Genomic DNA, 12,279 nt, shown 5'->3' with positions numbered 1-12,279 from the left:
GACATCAACAGAGAGCAGAACCAGCTACTGAGGTTCTGGAGGTACATATTAACAAGAGTTTTTGTCAATAGTTTCTGTCAGAACTCATAGGGGATCCAGTTAGTAATTTAAAGCTAATCTCCTAACAGGAAAGAGTGGAAGAAACCACATTTTCTCCATGTTCCTGGGGAGTGACTTCTGAAGCAGCTCAGGGTTCTACATTGCTTCCTACCTCCTCACCAGGTCAATTTGAACCTTCGATCTCTGAATGGGGACAATGCAGATTTTATGGCATGACAGTTTCTCTGAAGGCTTGAGTGCTGACTTTCTTTTCAGTATTGGCTTGAATCCATTAAACTGTACGTGAATGCACAATATTAGAAATTTTCCACTGCACTCTATTCATTAAAACTGCAGTCTCTTCTGTGGCTTGCTCAGTGCAGAAAGATTGAAGTCAACAATTTCTTCTCTTGTGTTTTGGTCAATAAATCTGTTGGTCCAGATTCATTCCTGGTACTAGTCCAATGCTGCAATGTGGAAAGATGTTGTCTTTTTTCTTTCTTCCTGAAATAAATTGTCCAGCCAAAAAGATGATGAATATTCAAAAGTGCTTTGCTTAAGCAAGGCTGAAAATTTCATTGAACAAAGACAAATGGAGGAACTTTAAGTTAAAATTTACTGCAAGTTTGGTGACATCTGGTTGTTAAGCTGATCTATTCCAAGTTAAGTTTAGACAATAATCATAAATCAAAGTGAAATACAAGATCAGTTAAATAAAGCTATTCAGAAACTTTTTTTTTTCAGGTATACCTGTCAGGTCTTCCAGGCAATACATGGACTCTTGACAACTGCGTGATGACTTGGGCAGATGAAGAAGTGTCACTAAGTGAGAACTGACGGAGTGAAGCATTTCTTTATTCCTCTGTTTTATTACTGCATTGCTTCTGGCTTCAGGATCCTGGCAGAGGCCAGCTGGAGTGGGCAGGCAAATTTACAGATGTCCATGCTTGCCTTTGGCATTTTCCTTTACTGAGGTCCAGGATATCATCCGCGGTTCATCTGCAGTCTTCTGAGGGTTGATGCGCAGTTTGGAGGTGCATCCAGGGTACCGATTAATAACCTAGGACATTGTGCTTTATCATTTGAAAGTATACTTCGATTATTATTGTTTTTCATGAAGAGATGTGAAAACCCGTCTGCCTTACCGATGGGACTCGGCACGGTGGGACTGTCACCACTAGGTGGCACGAACCTGATGTATCAGAAGACAGGTCTGAAAGAATGTTGAAACATTTAATGATTTGCTGAACAGCGGAAAGACTACCACCACCACGCTAGCACAGGACTCATCTGGAAGACCACTTCATTCGGGTTTTCACAACAGTCTTCTAGATAATGGGAAGGGGGATGTATTTGGAACAGAATCACTGTATTGCCTCCTTCCTTGGAACAAAATGGAAATCCATTGCTGCTAATAATTTTTTTCTGTATTTCTGCAGCCAAGCACACACTTTTTTCCCCACTTGGAGTTACAGTGGGGACAGCTAGGACCACATCATACAAATGAGGCTAGCTGGCTGCCATTGCTGTTCCATTCCCTTTGGCCATGGCCAGACAACTCACTTGGTGCAACCTTGCTTTTAGGCTTCAGGGCTGTAAATTGAAGAGTCTCAGCACTGCTTGGCCTCCAGGCCAGCGCTGACACTTCACTGCAGGTCTGGGGAGAGCTGCTCACATGGTGTCCTCTGAGTGGGATGTCAATCTGGAAGCCTTGGATGGCTCTCCAGGTAGGTATGAGAGATCTCAAGATACTTCCAGTTAAAGCAAGTGATCCTCAAGGTTTCTTTACAGATATGCACCCTAATATACTGCTGATTTTTTATTCAGATTTGCTAATATGTAATCCCTTACTTGAAGCAGGATTTTTAAATAAATGTGATAATCTCTTAAAATACAGGAAAGCTGGCCTTACTGTTTACAACAAAGGAGACCAAAAGCTACAAAAATATATTCTGGTTAGGTTTACAACTCTTGGTTAAGCTTTTGTTACAATTTTTTATTTCTACAACATCATAGATGTGGAAAGCACTTTAAAGAGAGAGTTTATATGATTTAAATGTGGTATCATATATACAGAAGGCACTCGAAAGAAAATGGAAGGTCCTTGTACTAAAGCACCTATGCTTTAAATGAGATTAAGAGCAGGATAAGATGACAATAAACAAAGGGCTGGATGAAAGGCTGGCAATGGTGAACAGTCAGGCTTGATTATGTGACCATATCTTATTTCCTCCTCAGATTTTTTTAATACAGTAAATTTATTGTAATAGGATTTCTGGACAGCATCCACTTTGAAAGCCTGTGCAGAGGTTAGCAATAGAAGATTGGCTGAAAAAAAAATGAGGCATGTCAAAGGATTTTAAGGGAGTCTGAGGTTGCAGGAAGCAAAAGATCAGAGACTATTTCTTTAAAAATACTTTTAATAATTCCCATTTCTTATACAGACAACATGTTTTAATACATTACTCTTATGTAAGTTCCGGAGTCATTCATGTCAACTGCGAATTTGGTTTGGTTTCCTGCAAGTGTGATGCTACACCCAGACACTACGGAGGTTATACACATGAAGCCGGTCAGAAACTGCGTGCAGGGCTAAGCAAGAGTTTCCTTACAGGAAACCTGATTTTTGGCAGAAAACAAAGAAAGTTCTCAGTTTTGTCCAATGAGTTAAAAGAGGGGGGAAATGTTCTTTTTTATATAACATAGAGGAAAGCAAACTATTTCTGAGAAAATAATTTTTCAGAACCTGATTTTTCATCAGCAAAAGTTTCAGTCAACAATTCTCAAACATTTCTAAAGCATGTATGTGAATTCTCTCACTCTAAGTCCCTTGCCTGAGAAGGACTGCAATTTACTTGCCCTTGTCAATTATATGCAATTTAGCTACAGATTTATTGTCAACAGCACTTAGAAACACATGATAATAGCCACAGAAGCCCTGAAGCTTGGAAACTGCACAGGGGCAGGAGCTTGATCGAGGGTCTTTGCTTGGAGTGGGCTTTCTGCTCAGGCAGGGATGCTTCACCATCCTTTTCCTCTGTCTCTGGAGCCAGAGCTTGGTCTCACCCTATTTCCCATTGGCAGCATCCAGCCCTTGTGAGGCACCAGGCTCCCGTGGTCCCACCACAGTTACAGGGGCACAGCTGGTGCAGGAGAACCGCCCAGGGAGCAAACCTTGAAATAGTACCTGCAAAGGCACAGAATAAATTATTTGGACTCTGTATATGTGGGGGAAAAAAAAAAAAAAAAGAAAGAAAAAAAAAAAAGAAAGAAAGAAAAAAAAAAAAACCAACAACCAAACAAAACCCAACCCAAAACCAGAATGAGCCTACCAGTTCACATCAGCAACATATGATCAAAACTCCACGAATTCAAAATGCCCAGTATTCATGCTCCTCCTTTCTAAAGAGAGCCTGGAATTTGGGCTATTTCAGAGACAACCGGTATGTGCTATTCCATGAGTCCAGAAGAAAGTGAGGAAGAGGCACTCATTACAGTTAGATCCCAAAAAGCGCAGCCCTGGACTTCCTCATAGAAATCTACTTTGCCCCTTTTCAGCCCAGCCCTTCACATGCCACATCCAAACTGCAAAAAGATACAGCGTTTCTCTCCTGTACAAATTTCTGAGCAAAACAGCTTGTTTGTTAGTGATGGGCCCATTACATTTGGATCTGTGTTACAAAGGAACTAATTTTGACCAAATCTTACTGGGACAACCTCTGGGTTTATTAGAACTTTGTTCCTTCTAAAAATATATTTAGAGATCAGCAACTGGAAATCTGTTGTCCTAGTAGCAGCAGTTGGATTAGTAGTATCTTATTTTCCTGAAAGAAAGTGTTTTCTTAAGTCAAAACACTGCATGATAGTGCTGTCTGAGGTACTATACGAAACGTCTGTACTCATTTCCATTAACTGCTAGCGTTCTGGATCAATATTCAAATGTGGTCATTTGTTCTCTGGGATTCCACCAAGCATCTAAAAACTGTCTCTAAAAACTGGGTGGTTAATGTGAACCAGGCATTTTAAAATAGATCAGCCAGCCCACCCATGATTATAAGCCTGAACATAAGGGAGCATGTTTTACAAGGTCAATTCCAATTAAAGCTCCTCTCCCAACCCAAATATCTTTAATCTCTGAAGACTACTTGTATGCATCGTTTCACTTACATAAGTAAGTCTGTTTTGTGATTACTTCCAATTACTTCCCTGCCCACGTAGCTTTCTCACCCTCATCTGCCACGGTTATGAATACACACGTAAAGATGAAACTGGCCCTAGCGTACTACAGCTGCTTTCTTCGGGTGCTTTTTGTAGGGCAACCTTCAGGATGTGATTAATACTTGAGAACAAGCCGGCATGTGGGGGAAGGGGAAAGAACTGCTCAGATGATGATGCTTAGTAGATCATGTTCCTGCTATTTTAGTTACTAGCTTTACTTTTTCACTCTACAGTTTATACACAAGCATAAAGTTGCAAAGATGCTAAAAAGAGCACAGGAGAGGGTTTTTTGATAGCAGAATGAAATTCTAGTCTTAAACGTGGATCAGAGTCAAAACTCCTGATCTAAACTGGAGGGAGGCTCAAATGTCAAGGGCAGATTTTGATCTTAATTCTCTGCATGGAAATCTGAAGGAGCTCCACACTTTGTCAAATGTAGTGTTTTGTTGGAAACCTCACTGAGAGCACAGTTTAATCAAAGTGTGTGTATTTAGTCTTCAATGTTTTGATTTGGGTTGCAAAAGAGACCCACTTGTGAACTCTGGCTCAATCCAGGACCATGAACAGAAGTTTGCTCCAGCCCATTTTAGTTAAAAAATATGTTTTAAAAAATGTTAATACTGCAAAGGTCAATCAGGACACAAACCACTGTATTATTTGAACAGAGTAGAAAGGCATCTTTCTTCAAACCCTACCAAGATATCCTGATTTCTTCCTTAATTTTCAACAGGCATAAGATACAATGGACTTCTGCAACTCTTCTGTGTCAGGAAAGGGGAGTGATTCTGTCTGATTCAATATTTTCTTCCCTGCTTTGCACCAGCCTGGTAGTACAAAGGGAGGTGGAAAACAGCCCGTCTCCTGAGCTGCCTGCTCTCTCCCTGGGGAGCTCTTGGCCAGGACCAAGCTGCCACGTACCCCTCAGTGCACGGGAAGAGGAAAGGCGGGGAGGGATGTGCCCAAGCCTGCTGTGCTCCCATCCCATCCCATCCTATCCCATCCCATCCCATCCCATCCCATCCCATCCCATCCCATCCCCAGCTGCTGTCCAGGCCAGTGGGACACCCGCTCCTCGGGAGAACGGAGCAGCCTTCAGCTATAACTGGCTTTTCTGAGACATCTCCTCCCAGGTCGGGAATGCCAGAAAATCAGACCCAGTGGACTTACACCATTATGTGTGAGAGCAAATTAGGGCCCTGGCTCTTCAGTTTCATTGTTTCATGTTGATGATGCAATATGGCTAATTTGTCAGGAATAATAGCACTGCACTCAAATATGCCCCTCTCAGAAATAGCTTCCCCACAGGCTCATTAAGGGTAACCTTTTTAAAAAAAATAATGCATTTGCCTTACTTCCTAAGAGTAGAATGGCTCTTTAAAGTCACAGATACTCCTTTCAAACTATGTCTTGCTGATGTATTACATAAAAGTATTAGGGCACCATGAATGAATTTGGATGGTGCTTTTGGACAGGCCATTTCTTCACTCAGAAAAAATCCATCTAAAACTATATTTTTTAACAGAAATGGTCTCCTTTCTACTAGAAATTCCATCCAGAACCAAGACTTGGGGTTTGTTGGTGTGGGACTGTCACTGCACAGTATGCTGATAGGGCCAAGACCTTGAATTAAAGAAGGCAGATATTTAACTAAAAGGAGATCCCAAGCAAACACAGAACATTTCTAATCAGTGTCTACAAATACAACTGATGGTAAAGGAATCCTGCCTTTGAACTGATTGATCCAATCAGATTTGGTTTTAATTGAGTTCAGATGTAAACGTTTTTTTAAAAGAAATCAGTACTGTAGAAATAATTGGGGGGGTTATACTTCCAGTTGGGATTGGTGGTGCATTTTGAAATTCCTCTTCTCTCTGACAATTGTGTCAAGTATGTGAATTTCTTGCATATTTTTCCTTCTTTGTCATAGGAAGATTAAAATATCTGTATTAGTACACAAGGGTCCAGAAAGCCTTTAAACATCTCCTACAGGTTCAGTTTCCATGATTTCTGCAAGTCTAGCAAATCTAGCCCCAAGTGTTAAGCAGGGGTTTCCTAGGAAAGTTGGTAATTGGATGGACATGAATAAAAATGGCATAAAATGGCAACTATTCTGGTACAATATCAGCTTCAAGATAAAAAGTATTCCTCTGAATGTGGAAAAATTTTTGGGAATGCCTGAGAAATTTTTTACTGCCCTCATAACAGTTAATCTGGAAACTGTGCCTCACTGCTGCCCCCCCATATTTCAATTTGAAAAATTTGTAAGGTCATGTTAGAAAACAAGAGGTACTAGGAAAGATACAGTATTAAATTGGTATGTTTATTACATATACCTATACAATGAATTTAGGTTTTGAGGAGAAAAAGAACAAACATATATATTTGAATGAAGCAATGTAGCGTACAATTGTCATCAAAGTTTGCTGTGTTGAACATACATTTTCTGCTTCATACAGAAAATCTTCCAGGCAGGTCTGAACTTTGCAGAACTTACTACAATAAGCAGGTTAGCAGGCAAACTGTACCTGAAATCTTATTCCCAATAAGCACACTTGATTGGAGACTGTGTCTGTGCTTACTTCCTGCAGGAGCTACCCATGTTCTGAGGAGTCTGGAGTTATACCTGTTTTGACTAAGGTAGACTTTTGGAGCAGATGTTGTATTGATCAGATTTCTAGGGCACACATCACTGTAGAGTCCAAGTCACCTTAGGCAGCATATTTCAGAGCTACGTATAAAGAATATTGATTTTTGGACGCCTATTTCTAAATTGAGAAAATGCAACATCTGCACCTTTCTTCTCCCTGAACTTGCACCTGGTATTTCCATTTCTTTCTGTGCAGTCTGGCTATAAAGCACTTTCTTGTATCATCCCCTCTGCGTGTTTCTAATACCTAATCCCACTGAAGTCAACAGCAGCCATCTTCAAGTGGACAAGAGCAAACCCTGAAGATATAGATTAAGACCAGGGTGAGGAAGAGAGGCGTACACTGCTTCTGCTTCATGGTTTCACACTGAAAGCCCTTTTCCGCTAGTAAATGTATATAGTGCTTTGTCCAGGTAAAAATACTTCAGAAGAAGACATGCTGATGCAAAGGATCAGACAGCAAACATCTGTCTTTCACCCATTACCCCTACCAGCTCATTCTTAACTGATTCCCAGATTAGGAAGTGTTACATCATCATAGAAATAGAGAACCCCATGAAACAAAATAATAGTCCTGTGAGAAGAAAAGAGATGTTTCACAGCCTAATCACTTAGATCCCAAGGCAGAAGCAAAGGGTTATGCTATTATTGGTACCCTCATCACCTTGGCCACCAGTATTCAAGAAGGCATGCCTGAAAATTATTTTCTTCAACACATTTTTGCAAGTGCAACTTGCAAGTGCAGTGAAAAACATGACCAGAGAATAAGTTTAGGTTTAAATTAGCAATAACTGTGGTGGAGTGAAGACTGTTGTTACATGATGGTGCTTAGCGACTCTTGTGAATTAAGATGGCCCCTGCAGGGAGCAAACATTGCATATGGCCACATGTAACACACTGTCCTCTGCTTCTCTGAGCAATATAGGCATGGCTAGACTCTCTAATAAGTCCAAAGAGTGGGTCCAGCTCACCAAACAGAGGCATACAGTGTATTTAAACTCACATCTCAAATTTTTATCCCGGGTTGAGAACTTTAGACAAGCTGCTCTTGTAAGCTACATTAATAGATAAGGGGACTTGCATTAAAATCTTGGCCTCATTGACAAATATATGCTGTTTAAAAAGTCTTGCATTAGTACCACTGGAGTTAGATGACTGGATCAGGTGATTATGGAGAGAGAGTCTTTATACTAATTGATTGGTTATATTCTCTATTAACGTAGGGACTTCATCCTCTATGCTTTAGCTAGACATATGGAAGGTTTTAAAAGGGCCTTTGGCATTAGGAGCTAATATGAAATATGTTGCAACATTTTCAGAAAATCTCGCCCTGTTTATCACAGTGACATCAGAAAGTCAGTAAGGATTATTTTTGTGAGCAAAAGGTGCAGAATTTGGCCCAACTCTTGATATATTGCCTGAATGGATCTATGCAATTGCTGCTGCATTTATTTCTGTTTGTAACTAAAACCAAGTTCCTTTCTATGGGAATTTGAAATGTGCTGTCTCTATTATTTACATGTGTTGAAAGAAGCATTGATGTACGATAGGAGCCAGTATAAGGCTGTAGTAGGGGAAAGCTATTAAAACGTATACACGTTGAACTCATTAGCTAAATTTATCTTGTATTATTTTTAGTAAAAGTCCAGATGACTGTGTATCCCCATTACATCTCCCTGGGCTTGTAAATGATCTATTTATTAATTTAAAAAAAAAAAAAAAAAAAAAAAAAGACTTAATAAAAATTTATCAAATTATCTTTCTTTCAGAAACAAGTTTCATCCACAATCTAGTACAACACTGAGGGGCCATGGAGGCTGTCTCTAGCTCAGTGGTTGCAGCAGCAGGAAGACACACATCAAATCCCACCTTCAGCCTGCATATCGTGCCTCCTCAGCTGAGTGCCCTTTATTAAGGCACACCTACTCTGTGTATAAGGGAAGCAGTGCAGTAGAGGAGGCAGTGAAGTAAAATAAGTTGAAACCTGGTGTCTTCTTGTTCTCCAGCAGAGGAGGTGTAGAGTCAAGCATCCTCAGGCAGTGGAGAATGTCCAGCCTGGATTCATCACATCTTAGGCATGTTTTCCTCCAGGAGAAGCAAAGGCAGCAGAGATCAGGCAGCAAGAAATACTGAGCAGAGACACTTGTACTGCAGAGACCCTTAAGAGGACAGACTCCCTAGTCACAGTGACTTTTATAGCTGCTCCCCTGGCCAGGTACCTTATTGTTCCCTACCCACATGAAATTGCCATGGCTCAGAGCTGTGGCTCTAGTAAGATGGCAGCTGATAATTCACAGAGCACTTCATCTTGGCCTGTAACAGGGATTTCTCCATACTGCAGTGAAAGTCAAAACTCAGTTCTAATGAGAACACCATTAATATCTACCCAAACCTCCCAGTTGAACAAAGCCCTCTGCACCAGTTCTTACTCCACCCTGCCACCACACTTCCGTGATTGTCTGCCCCACCGCTTGAGTGTGAAGCACCCTCAGGATGATGACAAGCCAACATCTTTTTCCAGCACCCTTTCCCCTTCTCAAATGCTGTTCACTATGTGTCATTCAAAATGAAAACAGGCAACAAGAGCACCCTGACTAATTATCCCACTGGCTCTTGACATCTTTACTTTTGGCAAACAATGAGATACTGACTGTGGCTGGGGAAACTGGGACCTGCTGGGGGAGTTACACAGCAATTATATCTATTTCAGGATGATTCAGGCACACCTCATTACTTCTCATGTACCATTGATTTTACTGCAATTAAATCCTGGAGGTTTCAGACTTGGCTGAAATGTCAAATATCAATTAAAAACAAAAAGTCTCAGACATTCACAAAATGGGTTCTTCCTGGAGATGCTTTAGCAACACTTCACCCCTCCCCCACTTTTTGATAACCAGCTCAAATAAACTTCAGACAAGAATCTTCCTCTGATAGTGTCAAAATGTTGGCCAAAATGGCTGGAAACTGTTAATGCTTCAACCTCACCAGCTAAATTTATACATGTTAGCCAAGAAGAGGTAGGTACCAGTGCCAATGCAGGTCAAGGACAACATGGAAATGAGAAAAATAGTGCTATCATGTGGGAGCCACTGCAAAGTGAAATTAAAATACATAACAGGAGATGCTTCTCAGGAGTCAGGCAAGTTTTGACACAGAGAAAAACATAAGATAGCGGAGATGATGCATTTCTGTCTCTCCTAACTAGAACTGGTGTTTCACGAACGGGCCCATACAAGCTCCCTGGGCCAGCGGTGTTGACTGGGGCTTGTGTGTGGACCTAATGGATCTCTGCATCCACGGCACCTCTTTGGACCCTGTTGGCTGGTGTTAAAGCCAAGCTCTGGGCTGGAGGTTCTCATAATCCTGTTTCAACCCCTCTGTGTTGTCTGGCCACATGACCCAGACCCTTCACTAGGAATTAGATCAGTTTATCATGTTTACTTACCCAAGAAGAGCTCATTACACCAATACCACTATCATGCTCATACAGGAGAAATTGTGTTTGTTTCCGGTGCATAGGTGCTACAAATCCCTATTGCATCTTGCCCACGTCCTAAGAACAGCCTCCCATCCTTCTGCTCCTGCAGTGGAGGAGGGGAGAGAGAAACAGCATTTTCATAAAGGACATGATAAATATCACTGATTACACTCGAGAGATCTAGAGGACGAACATTTAAAATATGGTGCTCATTTTGTTAGACACTGCTTGAAAACATTCTAGTTGGGGATTAATGAAAACCAATAGTTTACTAGCTATGTTTATTGTTTTCTCATTTAATTAGGGACTTAGCTCTACGTTCCAGTGTCAACAGAGCCAGCAAATATTTAAATGACATTGGGATACTCATTTCTTCATTGCTTTGTTATCAAGGGAGGGGGCACTTTGCTCTCTGTCTCTCCATTTAATATATTATTGTGAAGCAACAAAGTTTTTTCCACCATCCACGTCTGTGTGTTGGAAAGAGGGCTAGTAGAAAGCAAGGCAACAGACACTACTCAGGAGGCTAAAACACCTTGTCTCTGCATTATATGAAAACACAGCTGTATTATGACAAACTGATGCCCTAGGCAAAATACAACACAGAGCTCCCTGAGGCTTTCTCTGCTCCCCCAAGGACATGCCTTTTCTCCACCGCTATGTGGAGCAGTGTTGACAGGGGAGCTTGCTTCTCTGACAGGCAGACACTTGCCTTCCAGCCACTGCTGGCACCATGCTAGAAGCCAGGGGGACATCCAACAGCATTTTTCTGTGCCTGGGGTGGCCTAAGATGTCACACTCCTCCACCAACTCCGTCCAGCTGGGGTGTAGTCACTCTTGGCTTTTAGGGTTTGTACTCTAATTTGCCTTGGTCTAGTCTTCCAGGTGCCAGCAGTCTCAAGCATCCTTGCATCTGTTACACATTCATCACCCTTCAAAGATTCTCCTCCTGACCATGAGGTCTAATGTTCAGATGCAACCACATGACTCCCAGACACAAAAAAACAAGACTTAGACTTAAAGTATAGCTCTAGAAACACATCTAGCATGGAGGGAGTTGGGAGCATTTGCTGTGGACCTGTTTCACAGAGGGTGAGATGTGCCTCAGACATAAACAGAAAGTGCAGAGAGCAGCGCTGGCAGACTGTGGCAAGGCTGGGCTTTCTTCCCTCATGCCAGCATTCCCCTGGCACACTGAAAGATTGGGAATGGAAGACTGCTTCAAACATAAAGGTAGCATCCATTTGTATTTAATAGCTATCATTGATTTCCAATTTCATATCTGCTGAACAGTAGCCACCGGCCACATTAAAATTCATCATCGTCTTCACTGCACCTTCCAGTTCAGACTCTACTATCACCCTTAATGAATCAATCTGTGTCAGCATACAATGCATATGTTTTTAAACTATTCTTGGTGACTTTATGAAGTGTATTTAGCTGGACTCTGAACAGCCTGATTTTAGTTCATGGAGCTACAAGGAAGATTTTAATATAAAACACTCAAGCAATTAGAATGACATGTTCAATCTGCATTGAAAAACTTAGTTTTGGGCTACCCTCTGTCCTTAAACCATACATGTTTAGTGCATGATAATAGTGTTTATCTGTTATCATGAAGCTTTACTACTTAATACAACATGGAAAACACTGGATCAGCTCTGTTATTATTTGCTGGTATTGAAGGACAGCTCTCTGCGTGTCTCACCCTGTGCACACCACCATGAGCATGCACCAGCACAATCTGCCTAGGAGCTGGGTATTTTGAAAGGAGGAGGGGACCCCAGTTTTTGTCCTTCAATCAAGAAAGCGAGATGAATATTTAATTTCATGACTCTGTGGCTTTGTTGCCCATGGTAGGATTCGTTCCTTTGTGAGAGGGTTGCAGAACCTG

The sequence above is a fragment of the Athene noctua genome, chromosome 3 (genome assembly GCF_965140245.1).
Source record: "Athene noctua chromosome 3, bAthNoc1.hap1.1, whole genome shotgun sequence".
In the NCBI taxonomy this organism is placed as follows: domain Eukaryota; kingdom Metazoa; phylum Chordata; class Aves; order Strigiformes; family Strigidae; genus Athene; species Athene noctua.
The sequence above is the reverse complement of the archived record's forward strand: the minus strand, read 5'-3'. Positions refer to the sequence as shown.